This window comes from Urocitellus parryii, assembly GCF_045843805.1.
Source record: "Urocitellus parryii isolate mUroPar1 chromosome 13 unlocalized genomic scaffold, mUroPar1.hap1 SUPER_13_unloc_2, whole genome shotgun sequence".
NCBI lineage: Eukaryota > Metazoa > Chordata > Mammalia > Rodentia > Sciuridae > Urocitellus > Urocitellus parryii.
In genome coordinates this window covers 1,069,459-1,082,598 of record NW_027551770.1, presented here as the reverse complement: position 1 = coordinate 1,082,598, position 13,140 = coordinate 1,069,459, and the positions used below count along the sequence as shown (strand labels likewise).

The 13,140-nt window shown below is 38.5% G+C and overlaps 1 pseudogene; it reads right to left on the bottom strand.

Moving 5' to 3' along the window:
* Positions 1-3,461: 3,461 nt before the first annotated feature.
* Positions 3,462-4,546, bottom strand: LOC144251412 (14-3-3 protein theta pseudogene; annotated as a pseudogene).
* Between the last annotated feature and the right edge of the window lie 8,594 nt (positions 4,547-13,140).

Below are 13,140 nucleotides of genomic sequence, written 5' to 3'. Positions count from 1 at the left end.
ATGTGTGTTTGTGTGTGTGTGTGTGTGTGTGTGTGTGTGTGTGCGCGCGCGTGTGTAGGGGGAAGTGTGGAATGGGGATTAAATGGCTTAATGACAGATTTTTAGCATAGGATAAAGAAATCTTCTGAGTTTCTCCAGTGAAGCTAGAGGCTGGCTGGGTATTCAAATTTTCATTCACTTGCTCTGTCTCACAAGAGGCCCCAAATGCCTCATGACAAGACATGCATGGTAGGTTCATAAAAAGCATCATCAGTGACATCATAGTCATCATTAATTCTTTCCCTGGGCTTTTGTATTTCCACCTAAATTGCCTCTTGGATAGAAAAGGAAGAGCCAATGGTCATAGTCAACCCCAGGCCCATTTTGAGTTTCAAATATTGGTTGCAATCATTACAAATATGTGTATTGGCTGCATGTATTTACACAGGCACTTTGTGTACTTAAGTTGGTATTTGGGTGTCTGCATGTGTGTTGTACAGAGCTCTTGGCAGCTCTGCTCTCTGTCTCGTGCATTTAGACTTTTTCCTTCCTTACCATGTTCCTTACCAGGAAGAACTTTTCATGCCTAGAGGCTTTTTTTCTCTTTTATGAAGAAAATTACCAGCATTTATTGAAAAAAATATAAAAGAAGATCTCAGTAAGTAATGAAATATGACAAATGGAGGAATTGACTTCAATTATCATAAAATTACCATTTTTCCCAAATTCAATTATGAATTCTTCATGAAGAACAGAGAGAGGAACTTGAATGACCAGACATTGATACTTAATAGAGCACTATCATAATTAAGATTCTCAAAACATTGGGTAAGTGAAGACTTCTCAAACCTTCATGCTACAGGGTGGTTCTATTTTTAGTTTTCTGATGAGTCTTGCAGCTATTTTCCACAGTGCCTGTACTGATTTACATTCCCACATACAGTGTATGAGAATACCCTTTTCTCTGCATCTTTGCCAGTATTGGTTATTTTTTGTCCATTTGATGGTAGCTCTTCTAACCAGGGTGAGATGAAATCTCATTGTGGTTTTGATTTGCAGGACCCTCCCTGATGGATTAGTGAGCTTGGGCATTTCATGAACTTGGACATTTGCATATCTTCTTTTGAAAAGTGTGTGTTTGGTTCTTTAGTCAATTTTAGAACTGGATTGCTTGTTCTTTTGTTGTCCAGCTTTTTGACTTCTTTAGGTATTCTGGATATAAACTTTTTATTCAAATGAAGAGTTTGCAAATATTATCTCCCATTCTGAAGGTTTTTCTCTTTATTCTGTTCATTGTTTCCTTTTCTGCACAGAAGTTTCTTAATTTCATATAATCCTGTTGTCTATTTTTGCTCTGGTTATCTATGCCTTTCTGGTCCTATATGAGAAATCATGCCTATCTCAGTGTCTTGGAAGGTTTCCCCTAGGCTTTCTTATTGTAATTTTTGAGTTTTTAGGTTTAACATTTAGGTCTTTGATCCATTCTGAGTTGATTTTTGTTTTCAGTGAGAGAAAAGGATCCAGTTTCAGTCTTCTCCATATGCATAGCTAACTTTGACACACCTTTCTATAAAAAAAAATTGTTGATATTTTTAAGGGAATTGCATTAAATATATAGATTGCTTTGGGTAGGATGGTGCTTCTAAAAACATTGATTCTTATTGTTCACAAAGGGGGATATATCAGCATTTGGGGGGCATCTTCTAAAATTTCTTTCATCAGTATTTTATAATTGTCACTGTAGAGAGATTTCACTTCCTTGGTTAAATGTTTTTTTTTCTAAATATTTTACTTATTCTTATAGCACTGTGAATGAGATTATTTTGTAAATTTCTTTTTTAACAAGTTTCTTATTGGTGTATAAAAATTCTGCTCTTTTGTATTTTGATTTTATATCTTGCAACTTTCCTGAATTTTTTATATGTTCTAATAGCTTTTTGATGGATTCTTCAGATTTTCTTATGTATAAAATCATGCCATCTGCAAATATGGATGATTTAATGTCTTCCTTTCCAATTTTGTTGCTCTGCATTTCTTTCTCTCACCTAATTTCTCTTGCTAAGGCATCTAGTACCATATTAAAGGGTGGTGAAGGGAGACATCCTGCCTTGTTCCCAATCTTGGAGGAACCACTCTCATAAAGAGCCTGTAGTATTTTGTAATATGCTATTTCTATACATACTGGTTGAGATTTTTTATCATAAAGGGATGGTGAATTCTATTAAATGTTTTTCCCACATCTACTGAAATGCTCAAATGGATTCTGTCCTTCACTCAACATATTGTATGGGGTATGTTGATTTGCATATGTTAAACCATCTTTGCATTCCTGGGATGAATCTCACTTGATCATGGCATGTGATTTTTTTTTTTGATGTATGATTGGATTTCGTTTGTTAATATTTTATTGATAACTTTTACATCTAAGTTCAGGAATCAGATCTTTAGTGTTATTTTTTGACATATATTCTCTGGTTTTGATGTCAGAGTAATGTGGTCCTCATAAAAAGAGTTTGGCAGAGTTTCTTCTATTTTGATTTTTTTGAATAGTTTGAAAAGAATTGGAGTAAGTTCTTTCAGTGCTTTGTAAAATTCAGAAATGAGGTCATATATTCTGAATTGTTTTAAATTGGAGATTGTTAATTATTGCTTCAATCTCATTACTCATGTTTGGTCTTTAAATTTTCTTCTGCTTGATTCAGTTTTGTTAGGTTATATATGTTCTGGAGTTTAGCCATTTCTTCTAGGTTTTCCTTTTTTAGCATATAAGAATTGATATTAGTTTATTATGATCTTTTTTTATTTTTTTTATAAAATGTAATTTTATTTTATGTTACTCTGCTGTTATATAGGGCATAACATTTTCACAAGGCTTTTTTGGGACTACAGTCAATGATTAGCAACACACAATAGTGGTCCAACTCTCTAAAGAACAATCACGAGACAAACTGGACACCCTCTCACATGTGCACAAATCTGCATGGAAAAGTACTAAAGTTTTAGACTTGGACTTGTGTACTTTTATTTCCCCTTTCTAGTGTATTAAGAAATGATATGCACTTTTAATTTGCCAAAAGCAATGCTTGTATTCTGGCAGCAACATGCTACTTCTATTACATAGTAAAGTAATACCAGAACTACAAAGGCAGGAGGTGTAAGTGAATTTTTATTGGGAAGGGAAGTTGTCAACTTAAACAGCAGCAAATGATGAGTGAATAAGGAAACTCCCTGTGATCACAGATGGACATGACCTCCACAACATGGGATATAGGAGGCATTTCAATTTGTGACCCCCCCCCAAGCCAGGAAATGTCAAGTGCTCTCCCATTCCATCTAATACTTCTGGATTCCCACTAAAAAGGAATACAGTAAGAGTATAGAAAGTTGCTTACTGAAAGGAAACCCTCAAAGAAGAACAAAGAAGGGAATGTAGAAAGTAAGAAGTCATGTAGAACACTCTTTAAAATTGCAGTTAACTACATTTTCTTATCTTCACAGTAATACAAAACACAGTCACTTGTAGAACTGGTTCAGATTACTTAAATATCAGATACATTTTTAGTCCTCTACTAAGTGTTTGGAATTACTTATGTTTATATGAAATGAAGCTATTAATACTTTTCTACAGCAGTAACTGCACACCAGGAAGGCCAAGACAAACACAAATCAAGGAATGGAGTTTTCCCAAAGCTGCAGTGTGAAAAGACTATAAACAGTTGATTGCATACACATGAATGGGTTTCTTTGCTATAGGAAATCCAAGTGGAATAAGGAATGGAGATGTGTAAAAAGGTTTCTTGAGGGAAGAAGGATGACACCCTGTTTGCATTTAGTTTTCAGCCCCTTCTGCTGCATCACATTCTTCTCCTGCACTATCTGATGTCCATAATGTTAAGTTATCTCTAAGCAACTGCATGATGAGGGTGCTGTCCTTATATGAGTCTTCATTCAGTGTATCAAGTTCTGCAATGGCCTCATCAAAAGCCGTTTTAGCCAGTGTGCAGGCAAGCTCTGGATTATTAAGGATCTCATAGAAAAATACAGAAAAGTTAAGAGCCAGCCCCAGGCGGATTGGATGTGTGGGTTGCATCTCTTTCTTGCTTATATCAAATGCCTCTTGGTAAGCTCCTTGGGAATTATCTATCGTTTGTTTCCGATCATCACCACAGGCAACTTCAGCAAGGTACCGGAAGTAATCTCCTTTCATTTTCAGATAGAAGACCTTACTCTCTGGATTAGTTGCATTGGCTATTAAATACTTATCCAACAATTCCAGGACCGTGGTGCAGATGGACCTCAGCTCCGACTCCACTTTCTCCCGATAGTCCTTAATCAGCTGCAACTTCTTGTCGGAGGTGTGGGTCTTCTGCTCGATGCTCGAGATGACCCTCCAGGCGGACCTGCGGCCCCCGACCACGTTCTTGTAGGCCACCGAGAGCAGGTTGCCCTCCTCGTTGGACAGCTCAGCGCCCTGCTCGGTCACGGCCTTCATGCAGGTGGCCATGTCGTCGTAGCGCTCAGCCTGCTCCGCCAGCTTGGCCTTCTGGATCAGCTCGGTCTTCTCCATGGCGCGGGGGCCGAGGCCGGGGGCGAAGCGAGCGAGGGCGAGTGCCGACCCTGATCCGGAGTCCTCCTCCTGAGAGCTTCTCGTCTCCGCGGCCGCGACCTGTTATGATCTTTTGTATCTCTGTAGCATCAGTTGTAATGTCTTTCTTTCTGATTTTATTTATTTGGGTCTTCATTTTTCTTGGTTAGTCTAGCTGTAGACTTGTCAGTCTTGTTTACCCTTTCAAGAAACCAACACTTTTTTCATTAATATTTTATACTATTTTATTTAGTTAGTTTCAATTATATCTATTTCTGCTCTGATCTTTATTATTTCTCCCCTTTTACTAATTTTAGGCATCATTTGTTCTTGCTTTTCTGTGTACTTGAGGTACATTGTTCATTTGTGTATTTGAGATCTTTCTATTTTTTAACATATGAATCAATTGCTATAACTGCCTTCTTACTTCTACTTTTGCTGTATCCCACAGACTTTAGTTTGTTGTGTTGTCATTTTCATTTGTTTCTAGAAGCTTTTTGATTTCCCCTTTATTTCTCAATTGTCCAATTGTCATGCAGGGTCACATTATTTAGTTTCCATGTGCCATTATACTTTTCATGCTTCTTGTGGCTGCTTTTTAGTTTTATTCAGTTGTGGTCTGAGAAGATACATGGGATGATTTCAAATTTTCTAAATTGAGACTCATTTGGTCCTAATGCATGAGTCTGTCCTGGAGAATGTTTCAAGTGCTGATGAGGAGAAGTGCATTCTGTTGCTGCTGCAAGAAAGGTTTTGTAAATGTTGATTAGGTCCATTTGCTCTATAGTGAATTTCAAAGTGGATGCATCTTTATTGATTTGCTGCCTGGATAACTTTTACAGTGATGGAAGTGGGGTCTTCAGCCCCCCTATTACTATTTCATTAGAGTCAACCTCTCATTTTAGATTTAACAATATTTGCTTTATATATATATGGGTGGCCTGATGTCAGGTGCATATATAATTTTATTTGCATTTGTTATATCTTCTTTCTGAATTTATCATTCTATCAATATATAAGGACAGTCTTTGTCTTTTACAGGATTTCTTTTTTGGTTCTAGGGATGATTGAACTCAGGGGTGCTTAACCACTGAAGCACATCCACAGCCCTTTTTTAAAATATTTTATGTAGAGACAGAGTCTTGCTAATTTGCTGAGAATGGCTTTAAACTTGCTATCCTCCTGCCTCAGAATCCCAATCTTTCAGGTTTGATTGAAAGTCTGCTTTATCTGATGTTAACATAGTTACTCCTGCTCTCTTTTTATTTTTATTTAAGATATATATATATATATATATATATATATATATATATATATATATATATATATTTTAACCCTTTACCAGTGAAGAGCAATTCTTGTAGGCAGTATATATTTGAATCCTTTTATTGCCCCACATAGCCAGGCTGTGTCTTTTGATTGGCATATTTAATCCACTTACATTAAAGGTTATAATTGATAGGTATGAATATTCTCCTGTCCCTTTTTTAATTGTGTTATGCTTGTTTTATAATTTTTTTTCCCTTTCCACCTAACTTACTATTTATTTTTATGATTTGGTAGTTTTCTGTGGTGCTAAGATTTGTTTCTCTTCCTGTTTTATGTACCAGTTCTTCTGTGAGTTGTGCATGTTCATGTTTTCATTATGTTAGTTCTCATCCCTTCATTTCTAGTGTGGGTCTCCCTTATGTATTTGCTACAGGGATGGTCTGCAGGTTAAGAACTCACTAAGTTTCTGTTTATCTAGGAAAATCTCATCTTTGCTTCAGTTTTGAAGGATAACTTTGCTGGGTACAATATTCTTGGTTGAGCAGGGCATGATGGCTCATGCCTTTACTCTCAGTGGCTCTGGAGGCTGAGGCAGGAGGATCATGAGTTCAAACCCAGCCTAAGCCACTTAGGGAGGCCCTAAAAACCAACAAATTCTTGGTTGGCAATTTTTTTTTCTTTCAGTATTTGGAATATATCATTCCATTCTCTTCTAGTCTATGAGATTTCTGCTGATAAATCTGCTATAAGTTTAATGGGCATTCTCTTGTAGGTGACTTGGTGGTTTTTCCTCTTGCTACTATTAGGATGCTGTCTTTGTCTTGTACTTTTGACATTTGAACTATACTGTGCCTTGTTTGAATCCAGTTGTTTTTCTTTGAGATTTTTATGACTGGATGTCTAGATTACTTTGAAGATTGGGCAGATCTTAATCTATTATTTTGTGAGATAAGTTTTCGATGTCTTTCCTCTTTTCTTCACCTTCTGAGCTTTTCATAATGACAATATTTGTTCACTTAATGTCCCTTAAGTCTTATAGATTTTATTTTTTTCCAATATATTTTCCCATATTTTGCCTGACTGGGTTAATTAAACAGATCTGTCCTAGAATTCAGAAATTCTTTTATTTATTTATTTTTTTCTTAGTTCTAATCAGTTATACATGACCACAGAAAGCTTTTCTATTCATTGTACACAAATGGAGTGCAAATTTTCATTTCTCTGGTTGTACAACATGTAGAGTGGCACCACATGTGCAGTAAAAAATGTATCAAGGGTAATGATGTTGATCTCATTACACCATCTTTCCTTGGCCAAATCAAAGTTCCTCCATCCCTCCCCACTACCCCTATTATGGATTAGCATCCACTTCTAAAAGAGAACATTCAGCCTTTGGTTTTGGGGGATTGGCTTACATCATTTAGAATTATATTCTCCAATTTCACCCATTTACCTTCAAGTGCCATAACTTTATTCTCTTTTAATGCTGAGTAATATTCCAGTGTGTATGTATACCAGAGTTTCTTTATCCATTCAACTATTGAAGGGCATATAGGTGTGTTCCACAGTTAGCTATTGTGAATTGTGCAGCTGTAAACATTGATTTGGCTGTGTCACTGTAGTATGCTGTTTTTAAGTACTTTGGGTATAAGAGAATGAGTGGGATAGCTGGGTCAAATGGTGGTTCCATTCCAAGTTTTCTGAGGAATCTCCATAGTGCTTTCCAGATTGGTTGCACTAATTTGCAGTCCCACCAGCAAAGTATGAGTATGCCTTTCCCCCCACATCCTCACCAACACTTATTGTTGTTTGTAAAAATTCAAAAATTCTTACTTTTAGTTATTCTAGTCTATTATGAAGCTCTGCATTATATTTTTTATTTCATTGATTTAATTTTTTAGTTCCAAGACTTCTGATTGGCTCTTGTTAATCATTTATATCTCTTTGATAAATTTCTCTTTCATATCCTGAATTGTTTTTCTCACTTTTTTGAATTATTAATTTGTATTCTGCATCTCACTTAATATCATTAGGATCATTTTAAATTATTTTCCAGGTAATTCATAGATTTCTTTCTAATTAAGATCTACTTCTGAGAATTATTGTTCTCCTTTGAAACTATCACATTTCCTAAGCCTGCACTGGCTGAAGGCTTCTGACAAGGTCAAGGTTTAGCTGCAAGCCCCTAAGCCAAGATGGTGTCTAGCCAAGGCTACTTATAATACATTGATTTCTGGGCTTTGAGGAGGATCCATAGTGAGTACCTTCTTTGAAGCAGAAGAGTCACATTTAGTGCAGCCAGTTCTACAAACTGGATTTAAAGATTGCAAGTACTGTGGAGTTCTGTAGCTAGAACTTCCAGTCCACTGGTATAATCATGTTGACTTTCCTCCCTTCATGTGATGGAGGCTGTGTGTGTTTCCTTAAATTTGACCTGGCCTTGGTGAGTGACCATCAAACAGGGACATGGGAATGATGCTGTTGCTCCCAGAGAGATAAAAAAAAGCTGATATAGTTCCTAGTTCTTGCCTCCTGTCTTATCAAGACCTGATACTTTATAATGAACATATTTTTTTTTTGGCTCACAGTTCTGGAGGCTTTCAAGTCCAGGATTAAGGTGCTGGCATCTGGTGAGGGCTTCTCTGATGTGGCACCCCATGGCATAAGGCTGACAGGCCATAGACACCAAGGGAGGGCTGAACTTCTTTATTTATTTCTGGTGGTGCTAGGGATTGAATCCAGGGCCTCAAAAATGCTAGGCAAATGCTCTACCACTGAGCCACATCCCCAGCCCTGTGTGTTAGAAACTTAAATCCCCAATTCATCAATTCATGAGACTGGGTCTTTGGGGAATAAAATGAATTAGATGAGGTCATAAGAGAGGGCGCCCATGATGTCATCATTATTAGTCTTCTAAGATGAAGAAGAGAAACTTGAGTGAAGATTGTTGCTCTTTTCTCAACATAGGATGCCTTGCACCATGTTATAATGTAGCAAGAAGAAAGCACCATGATATGGGACTTCTCAGTCTTCAGATAAGAGCTAAATAAATATCTACTCTTCTTAAATGACCCAGTTTGTGGTATTTTGTTATAGCAACAGAAAATGTACTGCTATAATCTGTTAGAACCAGCATGGAACCCAGAGTGCCTCTGTTCCCCTGGGTCAATATGAGTGTGTTGAGCCTGAGATTCTGCTCATGATATCCCCTGGGGGAATTTCAGGCTTCACCTAACCTTTAAGAAGGAGCTCAGAGGTGGATGCTGGGTGAAGATTCTTTTTTGCTCTCAGAGTAAGCCCAGAAGTAGCTAATGTTGAACACCACTTTAGCTAGAAGGAGATAAAGAGACTCACAAAGAGTTTTGAGAACTCTTCCCAAATAAGATTATTTTCCCCCTAATTTTTTACTATTTGTTAGCACCTGTGATTGTTGGGGAAATGTAGATTGCATTCAGTATGAAATAGCCTCTAAAATATTCACTTTGGGAAAAAAGAAGGCTCTGATTGACAGCTAAGGGCTCCATACTACTGTCTTGACTGCATTCACTTGCTGGGGTGCCTTGGGAGATGTGGAAAGTTCCAGCATCCTGACCCACCTCCTGAAGCCCTGATGTGGAGGTCTGGGGTGACACATGCCTCCAGAGGTTAGCTAATTTTTTTTTAGCCTTTGCAGGGTGTAGCTATCCCTCATTGCTGTATATAAGTCACTATTTCATATAGTTTTCCCTAAGCTCCACCTCTTAAATGTTCCACTACCTGCCAATAGTGCCACAGGTTAGGGATCAAGTTTTCAACACCTGAGCTTTGAGGGGACATTCCAGAACTAAACTATAGCAGTGAGTATTCTGAAGTGGAACATTATCTGTCATCCTTAAACCTTGATAAAAACATAAACTGCTTCTGTTTACTTTTAGTAGTTAGATTGGTAGTCATTTTAGTAGTTACTTATGAAACAGTAGAGCATTGTTTTTTAATGGGTGCTTAGCTCAAGGGCTGGATAATAGATGCCTGAACTGTTTTTTGTGCAAAAGCCTATGAATTTTTGAACTCTAAGAGCACATTTTAATACAAATTAGGTTCTCCTGTGTTGAGAAGTAATGCATGAATATGTAAATATAAAAGTCCTAACAGTAGGATTGAGTTTGTAGTGGATAGGAATCTCCCTTCCCACCTCAGATCTCCTGGGCCAATTCCATATGCCCCATTGTTAGTAGTGTTATCACCACATCTGTTTATGATAACTCTGTTAACAATGGACTGGATACATGTTGGTTTTCCATAAGATTATACTGGAGCTGAAATATTTCTAACACCTAGTATTTTTGCTCTTTTCTCTGTTTTGATACACAAGTACTCACCATTGTGTTAAACAGCCTATAGGATTCACTGCAATAATGTGCTGTTGTTTGCAGCTAGGGAGCCACAGTTTATCATGCAGCTTGGGTGTGTAGTAGGGTACACCATCGAGGTTGGTGTGAGTACACTCTGACTAATCCACCACAAGTAAATTGCCTAATGACACATTCATAGGACTTTTTAATATTCAGGCCAACAAAGAAGGCAACAGATTACATAAAGGAGCGCATGCTCACAAGCAGATGCTTATGACCTTGAGTCCATATGCTGAATTAGGGTGTTTATAATCTTGACCAAGTACTAAAACATAGCTGGCCAGAAATCTCAGAGAGAAAGCCTAACTATAGCCATCTTTGTTCTGCCCTACAAATACTATGCTGTAATCCCCTGGTCCAATCCAGTGAGGCTGGAAGAAGGTAGATGGGGTATGATTCAGGGAAGCCCATGAGGGGGCAGGTTAGAAGATGCCCCTTAACCCCTAGTATCTCATTCTCCCTCTCATTCATCTGCTGGAAGCTTCTATATTCTTTCCATTCCTTAAATGTGGGTGCTCTCCTAGGCTTCACCATGGGCTGCCTGTCTTCTCAGATCATATTGTACCTGGGGCTGTCACCCTCCCCATGGTTATGGCTTCAAGGGTCAGCAATCAGCCTGTGGCTTGTGCTTGTGGGTCTTAAGCTCGGACCTTACACCCATCATTTATACACAACCACAGTGGTGCTCAGCCCTAACAGTCCCATTTCCCTTGCTGACTTTCCAGTTTCAACTCAACAGTTCTCCTCAGAGCTCCAAAGCAGGAGCCAGGAGACCTCTCCTTCTCGCCTCATTTGGTCAGGTCCCGGGTCCTGCCAGCAGTACTTTCAACACCAGTATGTGCCCTATCTCTGCTCAGGTATACTGCTGCATCCTTCTCTTGGATGCTGCTCCATTCTCCTATGTGGTACCCTTGCTTCTAGCCTCCCAGCCACTAACCTTCCTGTGACTAATCTAAATTAGAAATGTCTTCTTTTAATCATTCCATTTAGAACAGTTCATGCTTTCTGTTTCTATTCTGATGGAACCCACACAGTATAAATCCTATTTTCTACATTTCTGCATTCCAGGCATTTTTGAAATTCTGTTGTTCTGAAAACATGGCTTGCTCCCTCCTGCCTTTGCACTGTGTTCTCTCTGCATGGCACATTCCAGTCTTCTGCTATTTGTCGGCATCAACTGCTTGGTTCTACTGCCACTTGGACCTCACCTCAGAGACAGGGGTTCTAGGAAGCCCCAGGTATTTTCCATGCCATGGCCATCAAGCATCTGCACACACCGCTGGACTGCACCCTTGCCTCCCTGAATGTCCCCTGGCATCTGAGAATAAAGCCATATATCTGATGTTCACCACTGAATCTAAGTCCCAGGATCTCCAGATGGTTTATTAGTAGCAATGCCCAGCTGAGACTCCCCATGACTTTAGAGCTGTGAATGGGAGCAGAGTGAGTTAGGATGTGGAAAGTTCCCAGCCTACCCCTGAAAATCCAACAGCAGTGTATCTGGTTTGGAATTCCTCACGGTGTATGGGCTGGGGCTGTCAGGAGCTTTCTTGGGCTGAATATTTAAATGCCCCCATCTGACATTCCTTCCTCCTTTCTCTTTCCCTTCCCTGGCTCCTTCCCTATCTGGTGATGGGAGAGAGCACTGAGCCAGTGGCATCAGAAGACACTGTAGGTACATAAGCACATTCTCTGCTGCCTGCTGCTTCACTCTTCCAGACACAAGCCTAGTCTAGTATAACATAGTGATTCTGAATTTATTCAACTCTTCTGCTTAGTACCTGAACTGCTTCACTTGAGCAGTTCTCACCTTACTAACTACCATGGTCAAATGCATACTCATTTCATTGTTCTGGTTTTTCATTTTTAATTCAGCAGTTAACAAATTACATGTTGCATTCAACACTTTGCTATAAAAATAGCCTTTGTGTTAGTTGATTTTTCTCAACTGGAGGCTAATATGAGTGTTCTAAGTAAAGCAGAGCCATGGCATTTGGTAGGTTAGGTGTATTAAAGCATTTAATGCTGCATGAAATCCTGAGATGTAGCTCAGTGTTGAGCACTTACCTAACATGCATAAAGCCCTGGGCTCTATCTTCAGCACTGCCAACATAAACAAACAAACAAAACAGCACTTTAAACTTGTGATATTTTCAACTTAACAAAGGGTTTATCTGGATGTAGCCTCACTGTAAATCAAGGAGCAGTGGTCATTTGACTTTTCAGATTTCTGTCATCCTTGGATTTTCTGTGATAGTTTGAATCTAAGGTGAAGTGAACATCTGTCTATCTAATTATATTGGAAGCTGTAGATAATGGAATCCATTCAGGTACCAGGCATTGTCTGTGGGCATCCAAAATACTAACCATGGGACAATCAACTACTACATGTATGGATTCGAGGCTGTGACACATAAAGTATAGCAGTGTTAAATAAATGTATTGAGTTTGGGCCATTATGTGTTTCCTCCATTATGCAATAGTAAGAATATATCTATGGTATCACATGGGGTATGTGTCTGTGGACAATTTGAATATCTAAAAGCCCATGGATGAAGGGAGATTGGAACTGGGGTGATAGTGATGTTCTGTTTTGTGTTCAAGATGCTTGTTGCATGAATATCATCAGTTTGCAAAAATGCATCAAGCTGTGCAGAATAATATGTTCCGTTTCCTATACCACATTACACTTCAACTGCAAAAAGATTTAAAAAGTAATGTTTGACAATGAAAACTCAGTGATCTGCAGAATAAAGAGGGGTGGATTCTGATCTGTCAGTTGAGGGTGGTAGAATCAGGTAAAACTAACCACAAACAATAAGGAGACCTTCAAAGGAGAACTGAACTCTAAATAGAGAGAATTCCATTTTCCATGACACTACCATGTTGCCATGCCTCCAACTCACAGCTGAAGAG